Source organism: Triturus cristatus, chromosome 1_2 (assembly GCF_964204655.1).
Source record: "Triturus cristatus chromosome 1_2, aTriCri1.1, whole genome shotgun sequence".
NCBI lineage: Eukaryota > Metazoa > Chordata > Amphibia > Caudata > Salamandridae > Triturus > Triturus cristatus.
Window position 1 is genome coordinate 48,948,617 of NC_140580.1, and position 18,646 is coordinate 48,967,262.

Genomic DNA, 18,646 nt, shown 5'->3' on the forward strand with positions numbered 1-18,646 from the left:
ACCTACCCATGCATCCTTTTACCCATCTACGCATCCACCCATCCTTTCACCTACAAATGCATCCTTTCACCCATCTACCCTTTCACCCATGCATCCTTTCACCCATTCACCCTTACAACCATCCTTTGACGCATCCACCCTTTCATCCATCCTTTCACTCACTGATCTTCCAATTCACCCATCCACCCTTTCACCCATCCTTTCTCCCATCTACAAATCCATTCACGCATCCTTTCACCCAACCATGCATCCTTTCAACCATCAACCCATGCACCCCCTCATGCATCCATTGGCCAATAGGTCTCGCCTTTCATTAAGTTAAAGCCATTTGCTTCGCTATACAATACCATTAGCAAAGCAAATGGCTTTAACTTAATCAAAGGCGAGACCTATTGCATTTTCAATGCTTGTTCTCTATTCCTATACATGAAAACAGCAGATATCTATTTGGATTTTCATTACGGGGCCGCTCATTTAGATTCTGTAGGGCTCCACAAGGCTATACAGAGAGTCCTAGCATTTACAGTAAGGCACTTAAACGACAGTTGGATGAACTTCTTTTGCCACCAGGAGTTACACTTGGGCAATATGTCGAAGATATATTGCTAGCCGCAGACACAGTTGAGCATTGTAAAGAGGCCACTCTCTCCCTATTGAATCATCTTGCTGTTAAGGGACATAAAGTCTCTAAGAATAAGCTACAATACTGTTAGTCTGAGGTCACTTATTTGGGTCACCTCTTGTCTAAGGAAGGCCGCACTCTGATTAAAGACAGGATTCAAACTATCCTAAGAATTCCTATTCCAAGTACTCAAAAAGAAGTCAGGGCACTTATTGGTATTACTTCCTACAATAGACAGCGGATCCCGAACTTCTCACTTATCATCAAACCTCTTTTGTCCCTTGTTACTAAAGACACTCCCTCTCCTCTACCATGGACATCTGAATTTCAGGAAGCATATCAGCAGCTTCGTGCATCCCTTTGTTCTGCTCCAGTGTTAGGCACTCCAGACTATGCAAAACCTTTCATACTCTATGTACACGAGAGAGAAGGATGTGCATTGTCCGTCTTGACACAACCATATGGTAATAAGCATCGTCCATGTGCTTATTTCTCAGCTGTATTAGACCCAGTGGCCAGAGGACTTCCAGGTTGTCTTAGGGCAGTTTCTGCCACCGCCATCTCTATACGACAATCTGAAGGGATAGTGTTGAGTAACAAGCTTATGGTTATGGTACCACATTCTGTAGATGTGGTCTTGAACCAGACTAAAACACAACACTTAACTAGCGCTAGACTCACAAGATACGAACTTACGCTTTTGGCACCTCATATCACACTCAAGAGATGTTTGACATTAAACCCAGCTACATTGTTACCCTTGCCAGCTGAACAAACTCAAGATATACAGGACTGTATTTTCCTCACAGAAGAACAAACTAAGGGAAGAATAGATCTTAAGGATACACCTTTGTTAGATCCTGAGGGAGAACTATGGGTGGATGGCTCTTGTTTAAAACTACCTGATGGAACCACCTCTGCATCCTACGCTATAACCACATTACAAACTGTGGTGGAAACAGCCTGTATCCCACAAAAATCTGCCCAAGTAGCTGAACTCATTGTGCTTTTAAGGGCTTGCGAACTCAGTCAGGGATTATCAGTAAATATTTATACGGATAGCCAGTATGCACTTGGTGTGGCACACAAGTTTGGCAAACTTTGGAAGGAACGGGGATTCCTAATCTCCCATGGTTCTAAAAAATAACATGGCGGATTAGTAAATAGTCTTCTTACTGCCTTGACATTACCACAGAGTGTAGCCATTATCAAATGTAGTGCCCACAAGAAAATTACAGACAAGGAAATGCTTTCGCTGACGAAGTTGCACAAGATACTGCAAGTGCACTCACGAGTAAAGTATATGTACTACGATCCTAAGCTGAAAGATGGGAAAACATGTATACAGAGATTAAGGAAATACAGCAGTCAGCCACTGAATAAGAAAGGGCAGAATGGCAAAAGGAAGGAGAGTTAGATGATGAGGGATGTTGGAGGTCACAAGATATGTCAAAATGGAAGTTGCCCTATGCCTATTTATTACCTTTTGTGACTATGGCTCATGGACCTGCTCACATTAGTGCCAAAAACACATTCTCCCAACTAGATCAGGTCTGGGATAATCCACTCATTTGGAAAACGGCTGAGCATTTGATTAAACATTGTATGATATGTTTACAGTATAATCCTGAGAAGGGAGTATCAACCCCTACAGGTGGATTTTCTCCACCTCAGGTGACCTTCGAAGCACTTCAAATGGATTATATTCAGTTAGAGCGCTGTAATAATTTGAAGTGTGTGTTAGTTGTGGTTTGTTCCTTTAGTAAGTGGGTAGAATCTTATCACACCAAAGACAACACAGCCTTGACAACAGCTAAAGTTCTGTTGAAGGAGTTCTTCCCCCGTTTTGGAATTTGTAGAGTCCTATGAAGTGACAACGGCCCCCACTTCACTGGCCAGATAATAGAGTACCTAATGAAGGGTTTAGAGGTAAAACTGACATTTCATGCTGCTAATTATCCTCAGGCAGCAGGTCTGGTAGAAAGGTACAATGCCACATTGAAGTTGAAACTAGCGAAGATACAAGCAATGATGGGCCTTAATTGGCCAGATGCCTTGCCTCTAGCATTGTTATCTGTTCGTTCCATCCCACAAAGTAAAATTTGACTTTCTCTTTATGAAATAGTCTTTGGTAGGCCTATGAATGTGTGGGGACCCCCAAGGCCAAATGTAATTAAAGAAATACAGTACCCTGTTTTGAGTGATTACCTAAAAAACTTGACTGACAAACTGTCTCTGATTCATCAGCAGGTGCATGAATCTATTCCAGACAAGTCAGAGGGTCCGGCTCATGGTCTTCAACCTGGTGACATCGTCCTCATAAAAAACTTCCAACGTTCTAAAAATATGAAGCCTCGCTGGAAGAATCCGGAGCAGATCCTGCTTGCGACTCGAACTGCTGTCCGTGTCACCAACAGATGCCATTGGATTAATACAGCACACTACAAGCGTATCCCAACAACTGTTTTCCAGCCGGAAGGCAGAAATGATCTGAAAGACATCTTACAGACTCAGAAAAGTGTTGCTCCTCTGAACGAAGACACTTTATTTCCTGATCAAACTACGCCTTCAGCAAGAAGGTATGATTTACGACCAAGGAAGGGAAGGAGCAGATAGAGATACCGGAGGACCGGTTTCAATTAGTGGAACAGTTCGGCTGTGACTTGGTAGGATCACCGAATCGGCTGAACTAGGTTTTTGAGGGGATTGTGATACGTGTTCAGTGGTGCCTGGATCTCTCTCCGACCTGTAGTTGTATCGATACCAGGAAGGAGAAATGCAGAAATTGTGATCCAAGTTGCGAAGTAATGACAAGACTCTGTGTATGGTGACTCTGATCATATTGTTGATAATATTGGCAGCAGTTTTTTGGACAATGGAGAAAGTGATTCCGGCTCGAACCCTATTGCCCGCTACTACTCCTGTCCCAACGGAACATTATTACTTCACTCTTCCCTAACATGAACAGAGACATCGGATGTCCTACCTCAATAACACTTTCACCCAAATGTTACATCATACTGATAATGCTACGAACACTACCAACTGCTAGGTGTGTGAAATGATGCCAGCTCATCAGAAGAAGGGAGGAACACCTTTCATTCCCTTGCCATTTTCACATAATGGCTCCTGTAGAGCCTGGTTTGCCCTTTTGTGGGCCTCTACAATTAGTATTATCACTCAAGCTGATGTAGGAAGACTCAATGCCCAGCTAAACAAGGTTTGTTTCCCCGATGAGAAAGGGGATCCACAAGCGAAAGGAACTGTATGGGAAATGGAGGAGTATCGCAAAGGGAATTCCTCCACAAGATATGTTTTCCCCAACACTTGAACAGCCAAGGGTAATGGGCCTCCTGTTATTGCTGTAACCAGAGCCCGAGAAGAACTTTGTGTGAGCAGTATTGGCAGTATTCCCGTGGGAAAAAAGTGGCTGTACTACAGTGTTGAATGTCACTGGAACGGACAATAGCAGTTTTTTATCTTCCCATAACACTTACTTCATTTGTGGAAACAAAGGTTATTATCATCTACCAGTCAGTTGGTCCGGCATCTGTTATGCCTCCTTGTTGCTTCCCCCTGGGTTCTTAGCACCTGCCTCTTATCACAAAGACCAGAAACTGTTTAATGACATTTCTTTGAATAGATTTAAAAGAACTATAAATAATGATGAGGTAGATCAGACTGATACAGCATTACAGCAATACGTTGTTTTTAATTTGGGACTCTTTTTCTTTGTTGGTGCAGCCTTAAATAGTAGAAAGATTAGAAGCCTGACCCGAGTGGTAGAAGCAGTGACTAATCAGACAGCAATGGCTCTAGGAAATATTACAGAGGAGCTCCAAATTACAAGGATTGTTAACTCTTCAAAACAGAATGGTGCTTTTTGTAGTACTCGCCAATCGTGGTGGAGCATGTCGCATCATCGGTAGTAGCTGTTGCGTGTTCATACCTGACAACGCCCCTTCTGTCTAAGACTCCATTTCCAAATTACATAAAATAGCTACAGAAATACATCAAGACCAAGGAACATGGTCCTGGTCTGAATGGTTACAGGGACTTATTTCCACTTGGGGTTGGAAATTATTAATGGGAATAGTAATTATAGGCGCCATCTTTCTCACTTGCTGCTGCTGCATTCAATGTGCTCCTACGATATGTACAGCTTCTATAACCACTTGTAATCATATTAAACCTCCCCCGATTAATGTGAATTGAATCGAGAAATGATGATGCACACTGAAATTTACAAACTTATGAATATCAACATTCAAGATTAATATATGGACTTTTTAGGTCTCGCCTGGCGTAAGACTGCGCAGACATGCGCAGTCTCGCTGGCGAGATTTAATGATTTAGAAGAGATTTCTGTAGTGGGCTTTAAGCCCCGCCCCTCTTTTCCATTGGCTGGAATCACCGTTTATGCTATTGGAAAAGAGCGTCTAGTGATGTACACTTTTCTCTTTTAGAGCCGTCCCAGTTGGACTGGCTCGGTTCCTTTACGTTTGTGGTAAAAGCTTTTCTTATCTTTATGGGGCCATGTGTTTCAAACATATGGCCCCATAAAGACAAGAAAGCTTTCGTAAAGGACGAAAGTGAAAGCGGACTGTGGAGCAGTGGGGGCTCTGCAGGCGCCTGTGCGGGAGGGAGGGCGGGTCATCGGAGGGACAGATCACTTTTTTTGCTTGTTTTCAACATGATGTTCCTGCTTGTTACTTCTTCCAGTAGTTAAGTGCCTTCTCATTTCCTCCTCTTCTCGGAGGCCTTTTTATTATATATATTTATTGTACTACTTTGCTTTGTGGTTGTTAATTTGTCACAGCACAATTGCTAATCACTGTAACGCTGGGTTACCCTCTCAGCGGGTTTACCCTGGGGCTGCGGGGCTGTGGGAGTGCTGGAGCAGAGTTTTCTGTTGAAAATTTATCGAGTTTTAAGCTCCAGTTTTGTCTATATGTTTTGATTAAAATGACTAGATTAAAAACACTAATTAATAGATTGTCTTGTTAAAGTCAGACTAACCAACATTACTAATGAGAGAAACTACACGTGGGAATGCATATATGTTGCTTAGTAATAATGTGCGGGTCTTATTAAATGAATGTCGCAAAGTGCTATTTGTTTAAAGCACAAACGCTTTTTAAAATAACGTGTACTAATGCTTTATTTTGTTGCAGAAGGCTAGATAAGTACATACACATAAGGGTATTAGTGGGGATTAACACTGTTTAATCATTATGCTGTGGTAACGCTGTTTTGTGTTTCTTTTAATTAAGATGGTCTGTTTTGGCCTAAAACAAGATGGCTGCCATTTACAGCCTGCACTCGAGTGATTGAATTTTGATGAGAGGCCTTGCTGAACATGGTCGAGAGTCACCTGACCACAGCCTTTGCCTGGTTAGGAAATCTTCCGTGAGGACAGCAGCTCTGGGAACGATTCCAGCTGTCCTTGGACAAGGATAAAGCCACTATGAACAATGACCAGTCTGCGGTGGCTCTGCTAAGATATCAAGGAAGAGCATTCACAAAAGAAACATTTGCAAACTCGAGTTTCCTTCTTCCGTCTTTTTATTTTTGTGATTTTTCCTGAGCGGAGGTTTTCTAAATGTAACTGAGAGACTTCCTTTCCTGCTCGCTCTGCTCAGCGGCTCAACGGATATTCAACATTTGTTTGTAACTTTTATTTGCAACTTTCCCTATAAATATGTTAGACTAGAGAGGGTCTATGTTCGTTCGTTCGTTCGTTCGTTCATTCTTTCCTTGTGGTCATCGCGTTTGGACGTTACCCATTCTGAGGACGGCAGCTCGAGAGACTTTACCGAGAGACCTGTCCTGACCCTTTTAGCTAGAATAGGTAACTATGAGAATAACAATTTTGCTAATGATTGACTTTCCATTTGAATTAATTTAGATAAACAAGCATTTGTTTGAATTCTAGTGTCGGGTGTTTATTCCTTGTCATTTATTGAGTTTCAGATGTATTTCTTATGTTTTAAATCATGACTCAAAACAATGTCATTAAGGTCGCATTGACCTCATTGTAGATGCAGATTGGTTTAGGTTTTCTCTCCTATATTCAATGTGGATAGAGTAATAGTGTGAATTTAGTGTGATGGGCCCTAGCGTATGATGTATGTATGTGCGTGTGACTGTAGATTTACTCTGTCCGTGGAAGCAGGGAGAATTTATATGCGCCGATCTGCAGCAGTTTCCTGGTAGCAGTATGATGGTTAGATTATTGTCTTGATCAGATTAGATTGCTTGTACATTGGCTTTTGATTCATTGATTTATTGATTGATGTTGGTATATGTACTAATACTATATGTTGAAGTCGTCGTATTGAGTTTTATGTAGTGCTTCTGGAACTTGGGAGCTGGTGACAGTTCCGTAGTAGGGCAGAGGGAAGTGTGTGCTGCTCTCGGGAAAAACGGGATTGTTGGAATTACCTGTATGTATGCAGGAAAAACGTGTGACAATTGAAGTTGCGCGTCACATTGTCTGGGTTCGGAATCAGTGACATCGTCGTGTGTTACTATTAGGGACATATTTTCGGTATAAAAGGAGTGCGTATGGTAGCGAAGGTTATCTGTGAAACTCTGGTCTTAAGTCCCAGGGATCCGTAAGGTTTGCCGTTAAAGCTTATCGCGGGAGGAGTAATAGGTATTCTCTGAGCTTGTCTGAAGGACTGGGCAGAGGTAAGCGCTGCTTGGTTAATGTGTGTTATAATTCTGTAGTGGGACAGACTGTTCGCTGTTCTCGGGAAAGGCAGGATTCTGTGTGGTTGTGCTACATTTTCTGGTGTGAAAGTGCGTGAATGTATGAGCATTTAGTTGATTGTAAGACTCTTTGGAGCAGTCCTAGAGGAAACAGTTAATGGATGTATGATAGAAGGGCAGAGTAGAGGGATGTGCTACTGTGTCAACGAAAGTAATAATTCCGTAGTGGAGCAGAGGTAAGCGCTGTTCTAGAGAGAAGCGGGATTTTTGTGAGAATTTTCTTTTCTATTCTGTGGTTAGCGAAACAGACAATGGAGATGTTTATATGTCGTAACTAATAGATTTTGTAGAATCTGAAACGAAGTCTACTAAGGAGGCTTTGTAAAGGAGGGGTAGACGAGTGACAGGAGACAGGAGCAGAAGAGACTGCAGCGACTGCTGACGTCACACAGACCGCGCTCTGATTGGGTAGTGGATCAGAACAGTGTTCGCGCTAGGATTGGTGCGTTAGTGTGAGCCGCGCAGGGATTGGAAGGAGTCACCCTGTGACGTAGACGCTCCAGGATTGGTGCGTTGGTGTGAGTCGCGCTGTTATTGGACAAAAAGATCGCATACTTGCGGAAGGGATTAGGGAATACTGGTAAACATTAAAATGTATTACCAACCGGAGGAAAAGAAGAAAAGATCCTTGTTCGGTAAAATAAAAAGGTGGTTCGACAAGGATAAAAATATAATAACCAGAGAAGGTGAATTGCTACCTCCAACGAGAACTCCTGCATCCTTCATGGTTGCGAAATATGGGTATCATACCTGTATATGGTTAGATAACTGGGCTAAGTATACTAAAGAAGATGGTGTCTTAGCATTCCCGGAACATGGTTCATTTAATTTGGCCGTGTTGAGAAATTTACGGGAGAAAATGATGTGTCTAGAGCCTAGACCAAGGCTGACACAGTTCGAGGCGTTGGTGGAATGGGAAGATGAGGTGCATGAGCGAGAAAAGCAGAGGAGTGGAGGCAATTATAGGTACTTTTTTGGGAGGAAATATGATCGAGAAAGTCATCATGATCGAATGAGGAGATGGCGAGATGCTAGTATGTCAGAGGGATTATATCCTATGAGGACAGTTGAAGAGAAGGAAGAGAGGAAAGGTACAGAAAGGGTGCCTAATCCAGAAGAGAGAAGGTATGGAGCTAATGATTATGAGGATGAGGTCTTGGATGACATGATTTATAAGAGACCACCGCCGTATAGACCAGAACCGGAAGAGAGTACACCAGCTGTTACTCCTGTAAGAGATACTTTGCGGATTATTAAAACTGAGGTTGTGACACCTGATTTGAAAAGTGGTAGCTCTTTCACGGCAAGGGAGAGAGAGAGAGAGCAAGAGAGAGAGAATCGAGTCAGTGACGAGAAAACGAGAGAGTTAGCCAGAACCACATCTGAGCTGACTGAGAAAATACGAGAGTTGACGAAAAATCTTGAAGCAGTTACGGTACCTGTAACGATTGGTCCGGTTGTGCCTATTTTTGATAAACAAAGAATGGGTGAAAATAGTTTGACAGTTCCTTATGTTGGAAATGGTTTGGTTGGTACTTGCTCTTTGGAGGAATCAGGAATGAGAACAGGAGGAAATAATTTGAGACAGTCGAGACACAATGCCTGTAGTGGAGGATTAGATGTGCAGCCTAATTCAGGATTGAATACTGGTTGTTTGGGAGGAACGATTTTGGAACCACAAAGGATGACAGAACAAGTGGGTGCAGTGAAGAAGTCTACTGAAATAACAGCTGAAGATTTGAATGATTGGTTGAAGGTTCTTTAAAAGAAAGATAAAGATTCACAGGCAATTGATGTAGCCAGGTTGCGCATAGAATTGGAGGAGCTTATTGCAGGGACAATTCCTACAGACATACTCAAAAACCATCATGATGGAGAGTTATTATTTATATGTAAAAGCATCACCTGGAGGGCTAAAAGTACACATGACAGGTTAAGAGCAATAGCGAGTGAACAAGGAGTGGATATGGATAAAGTGAAGGCTTTGCAGAAGTCTTACAGGATGGATTTTACGGACAAAGATATTGAGAATCTGAATGGTGCTGGTAGAACAGGACAGATTAAGGAAATGATTGCATTGTTGCGAAAATGGGGTGACGTGGAAAAGTGGAAGGATAGATGGCACAAGAAAAGGGAAGATTCAGTGGACAGGACTTATTCAGCTTTTCCCATGAGAGAAAAAGAGAAGACAGTGGATGCTTATCCTATGAGAGAGATTCCTGGAGGTGGATATGTACATGTCCCATGGACCAGACAGGATATTTTATCATTTACGAATGATTTCCCTCGATTGAGAGAAAAGCCCGTCGAGTGGTATAGGCAGGTAGACAGGTTTGTGAAATTGTCAAAAGTGCTGTGGATTGACCTGAATAGTCTGTTTGATATAATTGTTCCAGCAGACTTGTGGGCTGAGTGTAAAATAGTTGTAGATTGGCCTGCAAAGGAGTATCCAAGAGATCAGAAAACAGGAGCACCAGATCCAGAGGTGATGAAGAAATATGATCAGGTAATTGTGTTCCTGAAAAATAAAGTACCCCCGAAAGAGACAGACCGGGTTAAGATAGATCGAACACATCAGGAAGCAAAAGAATCAGTTCATGCTTTTTACGAAAGGCTGATACTGGCTTTTAAACAGTTTAGTGGAGATGAACACCTGGGTGATAAAGATTTGAGTCATTTTGTATACAGATTTGTATATGGCTTGAGACCTGAAATCAGTGAGAGAATACGTGAACATACAGTTGATTGGCAGAGTAAAAAGATTGATGAAATCTTGAGACATGCAAAATACTTCAGTGATGAGATTGAAGCCAAACAGAGAAAGCTGAAAGAAAAAGCAATGTGGGCACAGGTGAAGGTTGCTGAAAGAAAAGAAGCACAGTTGATGGAACAGGCAAATAATCCAGGAATTAGAGCCAGATATGCGGGAAAAGGAAAGGGGAATTTAGAGGAGGCCAAGAAGAAGTTCCCTTGTCACAACTGTGGACAATTGGGGCACTGGAGATCCGAGTGTACCAATCCACCATTAGTGAGTAAGGAAAATAAACCCTTAAATCAACAGGTGCAGAACGAGGGGTGTAATCAACAGCAGCAACAACAGAAGGTTGTCAGACAGCAGAGTCAAGAGCCGAAACCGCCCTTGCCGCAGAATAGAGGGTCTCAAAAGTATAATCAGGACTCAGGATTCTACAATGATGAGCAGGTAAATAAACCGAGACGTTCAAACCCGGTACAACAGTACTGGTTAAAGAATGAGGGGAGTGAGTCTGATAGAGGTGGACACTTCTACAATGAGCTCATGGGTTTGATTTGAGAAGCATTGAGCATACAGCAGAAGCTACATTGTGCATACAGACCAGAGGCTTCTGGAGTCGTTGAACAGATGAACGGCACAATCAAAAACCGAATTGGTAAGATGTGTTTAGCCACTGGAATGAAATGGCCTGATGTCTTGCCTCTAATGTTGATGACTATTAGGTCTACTCCAGATAGAACAACAGGTTTGAATCCGCACGAAATCCTAATGGGACGTGCGATGAGACATGCTTTCGTGCCTGTCAACAAGTTGATGACAATAACTGATGACATGATTTTGGATTACTGTAAAGGCCTGGCTGACGCAGTTCATTCTGTGTTTCACCAGGTTGGAGAAGACGCTACCACACTTGAGAAGAAGCAAGCCCATGATCTGAGTCCAGGGGACTGGGTGAGGATTAAGGTGCACAGAAGAAGAAATTGCTTGGTTCCAAGGTGGGGAAGGCCAAGACAAGTTATTCTGACTACGACAACTGCAGTAAAGTGTGCCGGTGTGAAAAACTGGGTGCATGCAAGTCATACTCTGAGAGTTCCAAATCCAAAACAAGGGACTGGTAAGGAGTATTTTGAAGAGTCAGATTCCAGTGATGATGCAGAAACTGAACCAGTGAGAAGGAGAAAGAATCCTGAAAGGAGTGAAGGAGAAAGAGAGTCAGGTGATTCTTTCTTTCCAAGAGAGGCTTCAAGAGAAACATTGAGAGTTTCAGAGGAGAGATCGGATTCTGTAAAAGTGCCTGAAGTTCCAACAAGCAGTGGAGAAGAAAAAAGAGAAAAGAGCAATTCCACAGGGACTACACCTGAATCAGATGAGGAGGTTGAGAATCTACTTGAGATTACACCTGAAGAAGCAGGGTCAGTAAGAGTTAGAGAGGGACAGATTGCGGAAGACCCCCGAGGAGGTGTAGGGAACATTCCTGATGAGTTAGGTGAAGGGACAAGTAGACAGCAAGAAGATTGCGTGTCGGAGACCCGAGGAGGGATAGAAATAGGGAAATCTCAATCAGTGATGGAAAAGACTGTGGAGCAAAAGAAAATTGTTGAAGAACAAGAGGCAAATGAAACAGAATCAGATGAAAGTGAGAATGAGAAATCAGAGGGTCGAGTTCTGAGAAAGAGAACTTGGATCGGAGAGAGAAATAATAAAGAGGTGAGACCAAAGAGGGTTGTAAGAGGAGATCTTTGGCCTAACAGGATAAAGAGACTGAGGTACAGACTGACACGAGCAAATTCATCGAGAGCTGAACAGGTGAACGAAGTGTCGAGTCAGAATCAAGCAAAAGGTGAAAAACAAAAGGTCACAAAAGAACCGGAGGAGATCAAGAGAATCAGAAAACCTAACCAGAAGTATAGGTCACCGGAATGGACGTATGTGGCACTGTCTGAAGGTGAAGAGGCAGAGAGTCAAGGAAATCCAGAGGGGACCGTACGTGAAGTGGTTGAGGAGAAAACTGTTGGAATCCTGAAAGTTATCTTGACTGACATTGGAGAAGAGTCGGATGCTCAGGATGTTGGTGAAGATCTGATACAATTCGATGTTGCTGAAGAAGAAGTGAAAAGTGATGAATATCCAAATTGAGTGAATTAAAGGAGTCACTTTGAGAAAAGTGAAAAGAGAAAGTCTGAAATTAGCTGTTTGAAATAATCTAGTGTTCTAGTGTTTCAGTAGTGGAGTAGAACAGGCTAAGTCAAAAGACACTGCCAAAGTAGTAAAATGGCTAACACAGAAAATAATCAAAGTAGATGTGCCTTCTTGAAAAGATGGTGTAGAATGTGCTGCTGCTGTACTGGATTATTAATGCTATTATGGGGTGTATTAGCTTTATTAGTTACTTTTAGAGTTACAATAGGTACTTTTGGAATACACACTGGAAATGTGACCGATGTAGAAAAGGGTTCACAAAAAGTAGTTCCGACTAGAATTAGTAACAATTACATACATAAAGATAGGTCAATTAATGATTTTTCTAGCAATGTTTTTTCAAAGTTGTTGTACGAATACGTAAAGACAATGGAAGTTAGGGATTGCTACGTTTGTATGCAATTACCTGCATCCGTTTCAGAGGGTGTTACTTATCACCATTTACCAGCTACGTATGGAATTTCATGTAGTGTGTTAAGTAGTGTTTTTTATTTGTTAGGGAAAATAGATTATGAGATGTCTAACAAAGATAACATTTTTGGGCAATTGCCTATGAACAAAAAGCTGAATCCAGCTAAAGAAGCTAACATTTTTGGTGAGATTTTTATTGAGAAAGAAGAATTAACATTAGATTACATTTTTAGGAACAATTTAACTTGCAGTTTGAAAGAAGAGGAGAAGGCTTTCCTAGACATGGTAGAGGAAAGGAGAATGAGCATGCATGAAAAGGCAGGGAAATATAAAATGAGTGAGACAATTTGGGACATTGAGATGGGAAAGGAATTGGGGAATGGGGCTAGTCCAACTTTAGCTTTAGATGCACCACAGAAGGGTAAACTATGCATTACCAGGATGAGATCCCAATATGATACATATTTTGTTGGGACTAGTGAGTGTCATGATACATACTTCATTGCAACAGGATGGGGTTTTAAAGGTGGAGAAGATCCAGTTTTCCCAGGAGTGTATTATGTTTGTGGGAACAAGGCTTATTACAAGTTGCCTGACCATTGGTATGGCACGTGTTATGTGGGCCTGGTCTTTCCAAAGATTTTTCATATAGATAGAATAGAAGATGTAGAACATATTAATTTACTAACACGTTTTAAGAGAGAAACTTGGTCAGAAATAGTTGGTGATATATTTGGAGCTTTAATTCCAGCAGTGGGAATTTCATTGAATGCATATGGGATTCGGAAACTGTCAACAGTGGTGGATCGCTTATCGACAAGTACCGCTGGAGGGATTCTTTTGGTAAATACGGAGATGATTGCCGTACGTGCCATGTCTATGCAAAATCGACTTGCCCTTGATATTCTATTGGCCAAGGAGGGTGGAGTCTGCGGAATGCTGAAAGTTCAACATTGTTGCACTTACATTCCTGACGAAAGCAAAGACCTAAAAGTCTATATCAAAAATATTACTGATTTGCATGAAGAATTAGTACCTCTGGAAGCTGAAAGTATCTGGACTAAAATAGCTAACAGGATAGTTGCTGTTAAGAGTTTTATTGCTAAAATAGGTAGTACCATTATTGGTAAAATTTTATTTCCATTGACTTGCATAATTGTTGCTTTATTGTTACTAAGATTGGGGTGTTTGTGTTGTAAAAACAGGGGAGGGAAAAAGAGAGTAATTAGAGAAAATGTTGAAAGGAAACGAAAGAGATCAAGGAGAGATCCACAAGAAATAGAATTAGAAGAATTGAGGGAGAGTGTTTACTTGGAGTCAAAGAGGGACGATGTGAGGGAGTCTGGTGTTTAATGTCGTGTTATAAAAGACATTTTCAATTTCTCCTTAAATTGGGACTAAATTTTTTTTTTGTTGGGTTGGTTTTTGTGGTGATAAGATATCACCAAAGGGGGGATTGCTGGAGCAGAGTTTTCTGTTGAAAATTTATCGAGTTTTAAGCTCCAGTTTTGTCTATATGTTTTGATTAAAATGACTAGATTAAAAACACTAATTAATAGATTGTCTTGTTAGAGTCAGACTAACCAACATTACTAATGAGAGAAACTACACGTGGGAATGCATATATGTTGCTTAGTAATAATGTGCGGGTCTTATTAAATGAATGTCGCAAAGTGCTATTTGTTTAAAGCACAAACGCTTTTTAAAATAACGTGTACTAATGCTTTATTTTGTTGCAGAAGGCTAGATAAGTACATACACATAAGGGTATTAGTGGGGATTAACACTGTTTAATCATTATGCTGTGGTAACGTTGTTTTGTGTTTCTTTTAATTAAGATGGTCTGTTTTGGCCTAAAACAAGATGGCTGCCATTTACAGCCTGCACTCGAGTGATTGAATTTTGATGAGAGGCCTTGCTGAACATGGTCGAGAGTCACCTGACCACAGCCTTTGCCTGGTTAGGAAATCTTCCGTGAGGACAGCAGCTCTGGGAACGATTCCAGCTGTCCTTGGACAAGGATAAAGCCACAATGAACAATGACCAGTCTGCGGTGTCTCTGCTAAGATATCAAGGAAGAGCATTCACAAAAGAAACATTTGCAAACTCGAGTTTCCTTCTTCTGTCTTTTTATTTTTGTGATTTTTCCTGAGCGGAGGTTTTCTAAATGTAACTGAGAGACTTCCTTTCCTGCTCGCTCTGCTCAGCGGCTCAACGGATATTCAACATTTGTTTGTAACTTTTATTTACAACTTTCCCTATAAATATGTTAGACTAGAGAGGGTCTATGTTCGTTCGTTCGTTCATTCTTTCCTTGTGGTCATCGCGTTTGGACGTTACCCATGCTGAGGACGGCAGCTCGAGAGACTTTACCGAGAGACCTGTCCTGACCCTTTTAGCTAGAATAGGTAACTATGAGAATAACAATTTTGCTAATGATTGACTTTCCATTTGAACTAATTTAGATAAACAAGCATTTGTTTGAATTCTAGTGTCGGGTGTTTATTCCTTGTCATTTATTGAGTTTCAGATGTATTTCTTATGTTTTAAATCATGACTCAAGACAATGTCATTAAGGTCGCATTGACCTCATTGTAGATGCAGATTGGTTTAGGTTTTCTCTCCTATATTCAATGTGGATAGAGTAATAGTGTAAATTTAGTGTGATGGGCCCTAGCGTATGATGTATGTATGTGCGTATGACTGTAGATTTACTCTGTCCGTGGAAGCAGGGAGAATTTATATGCGCCGATCTGCAGCAGGAGCATTCTCATCGCTTCGCTCACGGCACTCTTCTTCTAGAAGCCTCGAGCGCGTTGTTGCAGTGCGCACCGGAGTAATCTAGAAAGCGCGTGTGTTGCGTCTCCCTGGTCCGGGAGGAGCGCTGCTGTCAATTTCAGCTCAAACATGCAGAGCACACATTCCCAGCCCCACTCGAGCTGCCTGGAGTCAGACGCCCTTATATTATGGGTCTGTATTTGAATTCTTGCTCATCCTGCTATCCACTCGCATGCAGGTCTGCATTCATAGCGAAAATGCCGGAACAGTTAAGGTGATGGGTGCCTTCTAATTTCCTTCTCTTCTCGGAGGCCTTTTTATTATATATATTTATCGTACTACTTTGCTTTGTGGTTGTTAATTTGTCACAGCACAATTGCTAATCACTGTAACGCTGGGTTACCCTCTCAGCGGGTTTACCCTGGGGCTGCGGGAGCATTCTCATCGCTTCGCTCACGGTACCCTTCTTCTAGAAGCCTTGAGCGCGTTGTTGCAGTGCGCACCGGAGTAATCTAGAGAGCGCGTGTTGCGTCTCCCTGGTCCGGGCAGGAGCGCTGCTGTCAATTTCAGCTACGACATGCAGAGCCCACATTCCCAGCCCCACTCGAGCTGCCTGGAGTCAGACGCCCTTATATTACGGGTCTGTATTTGAATTCTTGCTCAGCCTGCTACCCACTCGCACGCAGGCCTGCATTCATAGCGAAAATGCCGGCACGGCGTAGGTGATGATTTTGATCGCAGCTGACAGAGGCAAGCCCAGGCATTTCTAACATCTGTTCAGAGTAGGGTGATTCGTCCCAGGGCATAGGCCTTTTGTTGTTACTAGCGCTCAGCACACCAAATCCCATAACTTTTACGTTGTCAAATCAAGCCTCGGGCTCTCAAAAGACTTGCGTGCGTAACACGGTTACAGCATGTTGTGCCCTGTGAAGCATAGCCAATAGGTCTCGCTTTTGGGACCTTGTACGTATTTAGTTATGCAGCATAATATCCTTGGTGCAACAACATCAACCGTTGCATGGCTGAACACTTATAAGGTCCCAAAGGCGAGACCTATTGGCTATGCCAATGCTTGTTTTAGAATGGAATCAGCATAGCCGAAAAGGAAGGACTGTTAAAATGTAAAATCTGATTCTCTTGTTTTTTGATTAAGCTATGCCTCATCCATTTCTCACCCCTGCTCTGCTTTCAGCCTGGCTCTATCCTTGACACCGCATCTGTATAAAGATGAGTTAATAATCTAGATTGGAGCATTGTAGGCTGTGTATAATACATGCAGAGTCAGCGCAAAAGGACAGCTGGTGTCTGCACTGGGTTTTTCAGACAGTGGTAAAGCCTCAAGTAAAGTTTGCTCAGATAGCATATCTTGTTGTGCAGCTTCAGGACGTGACAGTTACGCAAGCCACCAAGGCTGTTGATTCTTACCGACTGTTTCTTTTGTGTGTTCTTCCCAAAGCTCTATTTACCTCTGGGCGTCCCTTGTTTGTGATCTTTGCTATAAAAACCCATGTAACCATCGTACGGTGTGCTCTCTCCTTGAGTATCTCTATGGTGGTTGTCGGACGGAGCCCCATTCATGAATGCTAATTAAATAACCTATGGTTTGTACTTCGCTCCAGTGTCGATTCCTCCTTACTTGTAAAGAACCCGTGGACTAAAGGGTGACCCTGCACCAGTGGGTTATTAATAATCCACTTCCACATATGGATAAAATCAGGTTGTGAGAAGAGAGCAGAGGATGAAGTGTGGATATATGTTGATGGGAGACCAGTAATGCCAGATTGTTTACTGTCTCAGATGGCAAGGATGTACCATGGAATTGCACGTGTGGAAAGAGATGCTATGATCAGACTCTTCAAGCGGTCACGGTTCAATACCAAGTTTAGGGTCATTGCGGAGAGTCTATGCCAAAGATGCGTAGTGTGCCAGCAGCAAAATCCAGGTAGAAAGACAGTTGTTATTTGGGGTCGCATTGGAAAAGCAGCAGGACCAGACTACAACTTGATTTTATTGAGCTTCCCTCTTGTAATGGACTGAAACATGTGTTGGTTGTTGTTTGTTTGTTTTCTTGTTGGGTAGAGGCTTATCCAACAAGAAGGAATGACAGCTTAACTGTTGCTAAACTGCTTTTGAGGGAGATAATTTCTAGGTTAGGATTTCCAGTCTCTTTAGAAACGGATAGGGGTACACATTTCAACAATGAGATAATTCGGATGATTTGTGCGGCATTTCAAATTGAACAAAAGCTGCACTGTGCCTATCGACCTGAGGCATCTGGAGTGGTTGAGCAAATTAATGGCACTATAAAGTCCAGGCTGTCAAAAGTGTGTGCATGTACAACACTGAAATGGCCAGATGCTTTACCTCTGGTATTGATGAGTCTTAGAAGCATTCCTGATAAAATGACTGGATTGAGTACACACGAAATCTTGATGGGGAGAGTAATGAGACAAGCAATTGTACCAGCAAACAAACTGGTGAATATGTCTGATGATCTAGTGCCTGATTATTGCAAAGGATTAGCTGATCTGGTGTCTCATCAGGTTGGAAAAATTGCAACCATCAAGCACATGATCTGAGTCCAAGAGAGTGGGTTCTTGTCAAGAAACACGTGAGGAAGTCGTGTTTAGAACCCAGGTGGCATGGACCATACCAGATTATTTTGGTGACGACAGCAGTGAAGTGTGGTGGCTTATCAAACTGGATTGACGCAAGTCATACAAGAAGAGTCCCAAGTCCATTTGAAAGACAAGAAGAGCAGCAACTGGTAAAGAGAAGAAAAGAACCAGAAGCTGAAGGACATGAAGCTGTAGAATCTAGTGAGACAGATTCTGAAAAAGCTGAAGAAGAACCAAGCACAAGTCGAATAAAGTGGGCACCCACTACTGGATCTCAAAAGACTGTTGTTAAGGAAGAAACAACCCTGTATAATCTTGGTATGCACACAATACTCCCGATCAAGTACATTTTCAGAATATTGTAAGTGACCTTAGAATTCTTTGTCTTTATACCGCACTTGGCTTTCAAGCTCCGTATGGCAAGAACACTTGGGTGACTTTTAATATTCTTATTTGATTGGTAATCGCCTCCTATTTTACAGTTGTATA

The 18,646-nt window shown here is 42.1% G+C and overlaps 1 protein-coding gene across 4 annotated transcripts in view; it reads right to left on the reverse strand.

Annotated features, from left to right (window-relative positions):
• LOC146866742 (uncharacterized) overlaps nt 1–18,646 on the reverse strand; it is a 146,592-nt gene that overhangs the window by 127,525 nt on the left and 421 nt on the right. The window lies entirely within an intron of this gene.